This window comes from Carassius auratus, chromosome 41 (assembly GCF_003368295.1).
Source record: "Carassius auratus strain Wakin chromosome 41, ASM336829v1, whole genome shotgun sequence".
Lineage (NCBI taxonomy): Eukaryota > Metazoa > Chordata > Actinopteri > Cypriniformes > Cyprinidae > Carassius > Carassius auratus.
The window spans coordinates 25171993-25184529 of NC_039283.1; the positions used below are offsets into that span (position 1 = coordinate 25171993).

The window sequence follows — 12537 nt, forward strand, 5'->3', positions numbered from 1 at the left end:
ATAATAATAATAATAATAATAATAATAATAATAATAATAATAATAATGTGTGTGTATATGTATGTATGTTAGGTTAGGGTTTATTTAAATATTCATATTATGTTTATATATTAAGTTTAAACTGGTCTAACCAATATTATAAAGCAGAATCTCAGACCATCACCCAAACTCTTAATAAGTATGAAAGTGAGTAATAATGTGCTTTGTAGTTTTTCCATCAGTTTTCCTGCTGTGTTTTGCGATGCATATTGTTCGTAAGTCTCTGCGATTGATATTTCTGCTTGTGGTATGTTACGGGGGATTATAGACGCTGTTATTCTGAATGTTTGATCACAGAAAAGCCTGTGTTTCTTTGCTCAGGTGCTGCAAACAGACACTCGGGCTCGTAAATCTGATAATTCAAACTCTAACCGTGTCGCTTTCAGACGTGGTGTATCAGTGTTTGCTTATGTAATAATGCCTCAAAGAGATTCCTTTTGTGAAAGCCTCAGAAACCTCATCCTTTCTCCACATTCCCCCAGACGGACGGCCACAGACAGACACCCGAAACCCAGCTTCCTGTCTGAGCCTTAAACAAACACCGAGCCAGAAACAAACGACACGAATCTTGTGCATTTTCACACAATGCATCTCTTTCTTTAGTGTTCATTTAGTCCGTTTTTTAATTAAGTCTTAGTCCTGTGTCTTTTTTTAGTTAATAGCATGTTTAGTCAACCTGTCCTGTTTTTGTTTTAGTTGATTAAAAGCTCATTTCAGGCAGTCAGTGCATTTGTTGTTTGTTCATTAGTCTGGTAATTTAAATGAACTTGGATTAAAAGATCTAAAAAAGATTTGGGACTAAAATAGCACTCATGTTATATTGCACTTATTTCTCATGTGATATTTCTTTACTATTTTAATGGAGTTAAATAATAGATGCCCCAGCCAAGTTTAAGTCTGGACCAATGTCCAATGTCGGCTTTTATACCATTGATTGGACAAACAAAATCAACAAAAAACTGCATTATTTGCATGTGCTTTAAAGCCTTGCCTGTTAAACATTTAATTTGTGTGCTGTTCTGAAATGCTGTCCTTAAAACCGTTGAGAGAAAAAACAGATGCGTGCCTGTACTGAATATTATATGCATGTAGCTCTTATGCTGTGTTCACACCAAGCGCGAATATAGTGTCTGGCGCGAATGATTTCAATGTTAAGTCAATGCAAAGGCGCGTTTATGTGCATCTGGATGTCTCACGGCGCGAACGAGGCGTTTAGTGCGGTGCAGAAGACGCGATTTTGCCTCATTCGCGCATCTAGTTTGTCCGAATGACGCGAATTGACGCTGGAATTGAGCGTTTCGCGCGATACGCGTGTTAGGCGCGAATGGTGCTTTTGTGCATTTAAGTGTTTGACGCGAATTCGCGCCTGCCGCCCGAGTTGAAAATTTTGAACTTTGGCGGATACATGATGACGGAGCTCCCGCTGATCGCATGGAGCTCATCTCTGAAATCGGCGAAACACATTTGTTTAAATTGACGCTGTCTTTATAAATAAACCGCATATTTGAGTTTAAAACAACTACATTCTCACCTGAAATACTTTTAAAACTACATTTCATGACACGATGACAGTAATATTTTGAAAATTATCCGAATAAAATGGCGGCCGAAAATGCTGCGTGAACTCAGCTAGCAGAAGCCCCCCCATGACGCCAATTCACGTTTTTTGCGAAGTTAATTTAACGCGCGAATGAAGCGAATGATCTCAAAATGTTCAAGCGGTAAACTAGACGCGAATTTGACACTCTGTTCACGTTTGGTGTGAACACAGCATTAAAGTGACAGCAGTCTAATTGTATTAACCATGTTGCCGCTTGTCATTAAAGGGAAAGTTCACCCAAAAATGGTAAGTCTGTCATTATTTACTCACTCTCATGTTGTCCCAAACCTGTATTCATTTCTTTCTTATTCTGAACGCAAATTTTTATTTTATTTTCTGTAACCAAACAGTTGCTGGTCCCTGTTAACTTTGATAGAAGGAAACAAAATACTATGGACGTCAATGGGGACCAGAAACTGATTCTTCAAAATAACTTTTATGTTCAACACAAGAAACTCTTTCAGGTTTAAAATAAATTGAGCGTGAGTAAATTATTAATTTTCAGAAGTTTGGACTTGATTAAAGAGAGAGAACCTGTACTACGTCTATAAATGTATATTGATTGTCATAGAATTGATGTATCATGATATTTTTGGTATCGTGAGCCGTGTATCGTATCGTATCGTATCGTATCAAGAGGGTCTCTGTGAAATTACATGTTTGTCAATGTTTTCAGATCATCAGTGCTTTTATTTTGCCTGCGTTGAAGATTAATTAAACACAACTCAGAAAATATGTTCTTCTTTTTTTTTTTGTTGTTGATGCAAATATAGAGAAGTTAAGTTTTTTTAATACTAAATTGTAGTCTCTGTTGTCCTCTTCAATATTCAATGCTGATATAGTCACAATTAGTGTGTGATGTTCTCAGTGTCGTCTAGTCTCAATCATTGGCAAAAAAAGGTTTGTCTTTGTTAACAGAATTAACGAGTAAGGCTGCTTGAAGCTTGCACATTGCTGCATTCAGAAACGACACACTTTTGTGAAGTGTTGAAGTTGGAGGCGTTCAGAAACGGTGAGAACTGGATATTCCTGTGACATAAGAAAAGCAGGAGTGAATGGAAGCAGATTTCTCTCCCCGTTCTGGACCTCTAGCTCGCACATGTGTAGGTATCGCTATTATTCAAGCCATAAAACTACACGGCCACATCTGAAAGTGGTTAGCTGCCGAAACTCACCGGCGGCTTCAAAGCGCGGGGTTGGGGCTGCAGTCGGAGCAGAATTCCTCTCGGATCGGGAATAGCTGCCGAATGGGCCTTTGTTAGTTTGGACGCACTCGCTCCATCAAAAGCCACTTCCAGATGTGGCTCCACCGCAAGAATCAAATGTTTAAATCATTATCTTTCACGAGGCATTTTGGGATTGAAGCAGTCCTGTGTTTTAAGAGAAGCTCTCGGGTTGGTCTTTGAAATTTAGGCACTAACAAAATGTGATTTGACTGTTTATGAAGCACAGACACCATAAACCATAGCTGTCGGTGTTGTGGGGTAATTCGTGAAGTAACTAGCGACGCTGCTAACTTGTTAGCATTTTGCAGTATGGAGAGTTGGGAAATGAGATTGATTTCAATGAGTCAGTGTGTTTGGGTTTCCTTCATTTGACTGCTATTTGAAATGATTTTAGGATTCCCAAAAAAACAGATCAACTGATTCATTTGATTCGCTGCTCAGATGAATCTGCATTTTTTTTTTTTGTTTATTGATGTACGACTATCAAATAATCACTCGTTTTTTTATCTGAATTGTTTAATACTGTTGGTCACTTTAAATGAGAATGTAAATCGATTGCCTTTATGTCATATCAATATATGTGTATTAATGTATATGTGTATAAATAAATATCTAATAATATATTTAATTACATAATATAATAATAAATAATTAATTATTGTGTATATATAGATGTATTTATAGAAATATACTATAAATATAAAATAAAATTAATGCATGTATATTTACATTTTATATATATATTGATTTATAATTATATGAATGTAAATGCATATGTATAAATATTTTATTTTGTAATATATATGCGATCATGTAATATAAAAACAAAATCAACATAATAATAATATAATAATAAATGTATGTAAATATATAAATAATATAATAATAAATACGTATTTACCTAATAACATTTTATTAAATGAGCATAAATATATGTAAATGTATAAATAAATGTATAAATAAATGTATTATATTATTGTTAAAATATATATATATATATATATATATATATACACATACATATATATATATATATATATATATATATATATATATATATATACAATAAATATATAATGATAGATGTGTGTGCTTACATATATATATATATATATATATATATATATATATATATATATATATATATATATATATATATATTAGGGCCGGGACTCGATTAAAAAAATTAATCTAATTAATTAGAGGCTTTGTAATTAATTAATCGAAATTAATCGCACTTTAATCGCAGATAAATATTTGACCTGAGAACAGTGAGAAGTAATTTTTTTCACATGGATTTATAGTATACCATTGAATAATGACTGAATAGATAAGCTTAAGCAACAAAATATTGTTTATTTTTGTTCAACCAAGTCTAGCAGACCAGTGCAATTTTTGCCATGAAGTGTAGCTATAGCATATTTAGAAACAATTTAGAAATAGTACATTTCAGAAATTCAGGAAGCTTATAGGTGCTGGAACCTTCTGTAAAGTGTCTTTTAAGTAAAACACAATACTGTCAATTACATTCAGAACATTGGAAACACTGACTATTAGAAAACATCTCTCTGTTGCTTCAGAGGCCATAACATACTAAGTCCAACTCTCAATAACCTTAAACAATAAAGAGTTCAACATAAACTGTTGCACCAACAAAATAATACATAGTTCAACATAAAGTGTAAAGTCCACGCTAGCTGCTATATGTTTTGTGTTGAGGTGATACTTGAGACTCGATGTGCTGCTGCGCTGATATGCGAACGCTAGTTGGTGCTTCAGTATAATCGGTCCGCCGAAACGCATCCAGTGAGAAACGTTCCGCGGTGCAAAAATAAGTTATTAAAAATGCGGGAATTTTTTTTCTGTAATTAATTAATCTTAGTTAACGCGTTATTTTTTGTGTAATTAATTAATCTCAATTAACGCGTTAAAGTCCCGGCCCTAATATATATATATATATATATATATATATATATATATATATATATATATATATATATATTTTTTTTTTTTTTTTTAAGATATATTTACATATATTAGTGGCTTGTATTGTAGCTACTGTCAGTATCTTGACTGTAGATGAATTAGAGACTGGAGCTGGTTTTTCAGTCGATTACTGTCTGTTGTGGTTCTCAGAACAGCCACAGACTCTTTTCTGAAGAAACGCGGGCATCTCATCACGAGACGAGGACTGGATGAGGGTTTGAACGGCCTGAAAGACGCCACTGTTTCGATTTCTATCCTGAAAACAAACGGTTTCTCTTTTCTCTCAGTGACTTCCTCCACAGGCAGCGTGACTTCAAACGTCTGTCTGCTGTTTCACGCGCTGTTGACCTGCAGAAATAAACATCAAACTCCTCCTTTACTGATTCAGACGGATATTTAACCCTGCGCCTGTCTGAAGGAGACAGGTCATATGGAGGGAGCGTTGTGTTCACGCTGTGTTGTTTCAGAGGCGTTTAGAAACCCAAGATGCAGTAAACTTGACCTTGTTCAGTCTCCAGAGACGTGTGGAGGTGTTTTTCAGGACGCACTCCACATCTTCTCCTGTGTGTTGATAGGGGTCTGTCTGATGGTATCAGTCCTGTATCAGCACGTCTGAACTCTTCACCTCGTTCTCATTCTCCAGGTTTACATGTTTGGGAAGTGCTCGGTTTTCCTGTTTCTCCTCATCATTGTTTCTGTGCCAGCTCTATCCAGTGGTTTCTTAAAAGTCTCTCTGTCTGTTACAGCTCTTGATGCTTTAATGGTGAAGTGTGCAGTTGTGTATATATATCTTATATATATATATATATGTAAATCATTCAACGGTAAAAATTTTATATACTCCCATGTCAAATTTTACATTTTATATTCAGAATTTCAATGACGAACTCCAAAGCATCCACATTGGAGGATGTACATATTAGATTTAGTTTGTTAATTATTTGTATAAATATAAATCATTCAGTGGTGAAAATATATATCAACATAGTTAAATATGAAGTATTTTGTGTCTGTAATGTATTTTGGATGCTTATTGAAGTGTGGCATCATTAGCTTAGCAATGTTTTACTGTCAAATTGTGTTGAAATTGATGGTGAGTTGACTTTATTCTGTTTTAATCAGCAGTGTTTGGAGGTCGTCTGTGTTTGCTGTAGACAGCTGGGTTTAGTCTAGATTTTGTCACGGTCTTGCGTTTCATAGTAAATATCTCTGGAACGGGGCGGTGGAGAACAGGGAAGGTGGAGACCTTTGATCTTTGTGTGTCTGGGCTCCTCAGGGTCTCCCGAGCGCAGCTAAGATCAGATCATTATCTGTATTTTTGACTAGGGTCCGGTAAAAATATACAGTTTTCTTTAGACATTTACCTGACGAGCAGAAATGTGTAAGATAAGACTTGTTTTCAGAGAATATATCTGAATTTTTTTATTTTGTTTTATTATTTTATTTTTTACAAAATGTATTTATTATCATGTATTTTAATTTTATAATTTTTATTTATTTATTAATTTAATTATTTTTTTATTTTACATTTTATATTTAATCGTATGTATTATTTATTTCATTTTAATCATTTTTTATCGGTTTTATTGTTTCACTTTATTTAAATTTTTGATTTCATTTATTACTTTATTATTTATTTCTTTTTTACTTTATTATTTTATTTATTATTTCTTGTGAATCTGTTTATATGGATGATTCATTTCAGTGAACTGGGTTAAGAAAAAAGATTCTCTGATTGATTTGCATCTCTGTATTTTCTGTATTTAAATATTTTGTTACATTTTGCTATCACATGCATTTTGTGCCAGTTAAATGCAGTTTTGATTGCAAAAAAACATATTTTTAAAACATTACTTGATTGATACATATTTAAAATGTTTTAGTTTATTATAGTTAACTGCAGTTTGACTTGTAGGTTAAGTTCCAGTAAAGTACATGAATAATTTATGGACAAGCTGAACCTTTATATATATATATATATATATATATATATATATATATATATATATATATATATATATATATATATATATTTTTTTTTTTTAAATATGTTATTTTGTTGCATTTATTTTTAATTTGTTGTTGTATTTTATTTGTAATTTTTTTTAATTTTAATTTTATTTCTTTTGGTGAATCAGTTGAACTGAACCGGCTTAAAGATTCATTGATTCATGTGTTTTGTTCAGTTATGCTCTTCACTGTATTTTAAGTGTAATATCAGTGCCATTTATTGTCGTAACACACTAGAGTTTCAGAGTAGCTTCCTGCCAGTGATCTTCATAAACAGGTGATGGATGAGATGAACCTTCACCTTAGTGTTATCAGGAAGCCACCGCAACAATGAGATGTATCTACATCCACAGTCTCTTCTTCATGACCTCTGTTTATATTCCTGCGGTTTCATCGTGTTGATCCGTCCGTCCGTGTGCGGTTAACACCAGGGGTCCGTTGGCTCCACTCCCATCTCCAGACGCCTTCACTTCCCGCGGAGGAGCATGTGTGTATTTTTAGGAACGGGTCAAAGTTGACCTGCCGGTGACCCCTGGCCGATGTTACGGGCGTGAGGAACTTCACGTCTAGGATTTGAGCCTGTTTCTTTGTGTGTGTGTGTTAAAGAGATGAGGCAATAGAGAGATAACACTCGTATGTCAGACACTCTCCAGAACGGATACGGGTCAAGCTCTTAAAGGGCTTTTAATCTGCGGTGCGATCAGACGCCATGCGGTTGGATCTTATGATTAAGGTGGCACAATTTCTGAACTCCAGACTCTTTCATTAGATGTTGTGTAGGTGTAGAATACATTTTACTGGCCAAAATTATGAATGAAGTACTAGTGTACTGGATATAGTGACTTTGGAACGTGCAACACATAGTGGAAAGTTGCATGCTACTATTGCATGTTTAAACCCTCCATTATGTTTAAAGATGCATTTGTTCATCAAAGTAAAATTGCATTTCACAGTTGTTCCGCCATATATATCTTCTCCTGTTGAATTTTCAGATTTCACTTAAAAATGCATCAGATTATGGAAGTAAAATGTGTTGAAGGCACTTCATGTTGGTTCATGGAAGACTAGTTCCCCCAAAAAATCATTCTTTGGTAAATCATAATTATGACATTTGAGTTCAAATTATGAGATAAAAGGTAATTCTGAAATTAAAAATCATGTCAGATACAGTAATTAAACTTTTGTCCTAATTATCACTTAGTGTCATCATTTTGACTTTGTTATACTTACGACTTTTTATGTCAAAACTATGACTTGTATGACTTTTGGTCGCATTATTATGACTTTTTTTTCAACTTTTAATGTCATAATTAGAGATTACGAGATTATGTCATACTAAGTCATAATTATGAGATATAAAAAGTTTACTTCTATGTCATAACTATGACACATAATAATAATGACTTTGTATCATAATTATGACTTTGACGACAATTATGACTTTTTCTCTAATTATTTTTTGTTCCAATTGTTAATTATGATTTTCACATCATAATTATGACATTACTTTTTAATATCATATTTTCAACTTTTTATCTCAAAGTTATGACTTTGTCATGAAGATAGTGTCTCAACATATGACTGAGTCATAATTATGAGATAAATTTGGAATCATATAAAAAGTTAAACAGGAGGTCAAAATTATGGCGTACATAATTATGAGATAATTACGACTAACTTTTGTCATAATTAGGGTTTTGTATCTCATAATTCTGACTTTGCAACATTATTATGACTTAGTATCTCAGTTTTTCAACTTTTAATATCATAATTCAATTATTGAATAAATACTTTTCGACTTTTTGTTACAACTTACATTTTATCTCATAATTACTACTTAGAATATCATAATTTTGACTTGTCATATTTACTTTTTTATATCATACTTTAAACTCTTTATCCAATAACTGTCTGTTTTTATTGATTTATCAAAGCATGGTTCCACATTTAGAGAAGAAGCCAATGTGATTTTCAAGTAAAAATACAACCAGTTACGTTTATTTTTTTTTTTAAATAACTCGAGCAATGTAGTTGTTTGACGTTCTAGAATAACTAAGCTGGATTTACTCAATTTAAACCACACCGTCTCACTGAACTCCGTGTCTTGTGCTCATACTAACCTTTAAATATTACACACAAACCACACTGAAAGTCTGAGAAAGTGTTCTGCAGCTCCCATTTAAGAGCGGCCCGTAAAAGCTGTTTGAGAGGTGCTGCTGAGGTTCAAGTGTGCGGCACATTTGCGGTCCCAGGATGAGGAGGGGCTGCTCATAAAGACATCTGCTAGAGGTTTCAGAGAGGCTCTCTGGAGGATTTCGGGATTTAGAGAGAAGGCCTTGTACTGTAGGGCTAGGAGTCAGTTAGCTAGCTGTGTGTAAGTGGCTCAGAAACAGCCGAATGTATTTAGAAAACGATGTAAAAATGAAATCGTGTGAACATAAACCACTCTGGATTCACTTGATTTTCTCTGCACAAGACTGACTGCAACGAGACAAAAACCAGGGAACTAGTGAGATATTTTCAGTGAAACAATTGATGCATGCAGATTGGGATCTGCAAATGCCTTTTATGTGCATTTGTGTGCAAGTGTTTGTCATAATATTGATAATGCCATTATTATCTCATAATTACGTCTGAGTATCTTGTAATTGTGACCTCAACTTTTTATCTTATGTGACTTTGGATCTCATAGTCATGACTTCGTATTTTAATAATCTTAGCCTTTTATGTCATAATTGTGACTTTTTACCTCATAACTATGATTTAGTATGTCATAAATTTGACTTTTATCTCATAGTTGTCACTTAGTGTCTTAGTAAGTTGCTTTTTATCTCATAATTGCTCAAAGCTATAGTAACCGATCTGAATGCGCTCACGGATTCGGTAACATCTGTGAGGAAATGTGCGATTTTACCAGGACTTATTTAACTTTTACAACAACGACAAACAGTTTTGGTTCACTGCAAAACTCAGACAGCTACGTCAGGCCAAAGAAGATGACTAGAGGAGTGAGGACAGAGTCTTCTCCAAAACAGACCAAAGAAACTGATCAGAGTGGCTAAGAGGAACTACTCCGAAAATCAGAGAAGATCAGAGTTTCATGCCAATGACCCTGCATCAGTTTAGAAAGGACATCACCAATTACAATTACCTGTCTGACAGATAGGCAACAGCTAGTGGGACTGGGGAAATTCATGCCAAACAGCTGTGCACTGTCAGTATTGGCGCCCCCCAGGGATATGTGCCCTCCCCGCTTCTCTTTTCCCTTTACACACATGAATGCACCTCTGAAGAGCTGCCGAATTTCACAGATGACTCTACAGTCATTATCCTCATCCAGAACAGAGATGAGTCTACTTACAGAAAGAAGGTTAATTAATTTTTGCAACTGTTTTATTAAATTAAGAGCTTAAACCAGAGATTGTGAGTAAATGACAAGAAATTTCCTCGAGAATCTGAACACCAGAAGCGTTTGGCCTGTAGCTCGTTTGATGAAATGAGTCTAATTTTCTCCAGCAGTGTTACACTTTCAGAGGAAGCAGATAAGCGCAGGAATGGACGAGCTGAAATAGTCGATCGGGTCGTCGGTATTCCAGTAGGGCCGTGGCTGAGATTAGCGAATGGGAGCTTTGGACAAGTCTAGGAGATTTTCTGTGATTTACAGGCCTGGGGAACTTCAAACGTCTGGCCGAGCCTCTGACGCAGATGAGCGAAGAAACTCGCTTCACAGCTGTTGTTCCTGATGCCTCTGGAGCGCTTCATGTCCTGCCAAGAAAACACTGTGCCTCTGCCTCACATCTGACCTCAGGGTGAAAAGTCTCCCGGCTCTGGAGTAAAAGCCCTTCGGCCATCTGTGGCACACTGGTGCAGTGTTATTCATCAGCACGCTCCCCGAAACAAAGCACATCAATGAAATGGAACTTAGAGATGCGTGCATAACTTATTTTTAATATAGTCTCTGAATGCTTAGCTTTTTCTTTCTGTGATTTTGTATGCATGCTTAAATGCTACAAATGAGCAATTTTGCAATAGTCGTCTTTTGTTTTTTTGACCGATCTGACTGATTCTAGGAAGTGCGAGTCTCCTGTGTATTCTTTGTTAGCTAGAAGCCAAGACCAAAGCAGAGATTACAACATTAGTGAGATACTGTGGATGCTTCGGGACAAGAGCTGACCGCTGGATCTGAGCACGTTAATGAGATTGTGTCAGGGACGTTATTGTCCGACTCTCACTACACAGCTAGATGTACTTCAACTACTGTCTTTCACACACTGGCAACACATTCATACACTACTGTTCAGAAGTTTGGGGTTAACTAAGTTTAGTGTTCCTGTAGCTCAAGTGGTAGAGCATTGCGTAAACAAGCGCAAGGTTGGGGGTTCGATTCCCTGGGAACACATGATAGCGAAAAATTGATAGCTTGAATAAAAGCGCCTAAAATGCATGAATTTAATTTAATTTTTTTTATTTAATTCGATGTTTTTGAGTTCGTTTTCTTTTCGTCTTCAGAGTTTCGTCTGCTCACCAATGCAGCATTTATTTAATTAAAAATACAGTAAAAATTTTGAAATATTATTACATTGTAAATAGCTGTTTTCTATCTCAATATCTGTTAAAGTGTAATTTATTTCTGTGATACACAGCTGTATTTTCAGCATCATTTCTTCAGTCTTCAGTGTCACATGATTCTAATATGATGATTTACTGCTCAAGAAACATTTCTGATTATTATTAATGGTGAAAACTGAATATTTTTATGGAAACTGTGACTCATTTTATTTTTCATGGTTCACAGATAAATAGAAAATTTTAAAGAACAGCATTAATTTGAAAATAGAAATCTGTTGTAACAACATAAATGCCACTTTTGATGTGTTCATTTCTTACTATCTTAGAAATTTGAAGCCACTCTGTAAGAAGCAGACAATAAAGAAACCAGGGCCGGTTTTTTCCCCAGCTGTGGATTGGAACCAGCTCTCTCTTAATGAAGCATATGGCCCACACATTGCTGCTTAAAAAGGGCCTCAGTGGGTAATGGCATTATGGGTAAAATACCATGTGTTAGTCTTTAAAATGCAGAGGGCGGTCAGATCTGCAATGCATCTGTTGTGCTGGGTGGTAATGAGTTCACAGACATGTGACTTTAAAGAAGGCGGATCCGTTTGAAATCGATACAGCTAATTGGATTCTAGAAAACATGTTTGGACCCGCCTCTCGGAGCTTCTCATTGGTCGATTGCACGAGTGTGTTTCGATCTCATTTAAATTTCATATCAACTGCATTTGTTTTTTTACAAATTAAAATATATTTTAAGGGAAATAAATTACTAATTGTTACAAATTAAAAGTTGTTCAAATTAGTTATGTGAACGCACTAATGTTCCACATTTTGCTTTTATTCATGAAAGATGCATTAAATTGATCAGAAGTGCCAGTAAATACATTTATAACATTAAAAAGGATTTCTATGTCGAATAAATGCTGATCTTTTCAACTTTATATTAATCTGTGAATCCGGTTTCTGCAAAAAATTTGCGCGGCAAAACTGTGTTCAACACTGATAATAATCAGAAATGTTTCTCGAGCAGTAAATCGTCATATTTTCATGATTTCTGAAGATCATGTGACACTGAAGACTGGAGGAATGATGCTGGAAATACAGTTTTGATCACATAAA

At 34.8% G+C, this 12537-nt stretch overlaps 1 protein-coding gene across 1 annotated transcript in view; it reads left to right on the forward strand.

Annotated features, from left to right (window-relative positions):
* Positions 1-12537, forward strand: part of LOC113059385 (protein naked cuticle homolog 2-like) — a 35039-nt gene that overhangs the window by 15370 nt on the left and 7132 nt on the right. The gene's annotated exons all lie outside the window — the stretch shown is intronic.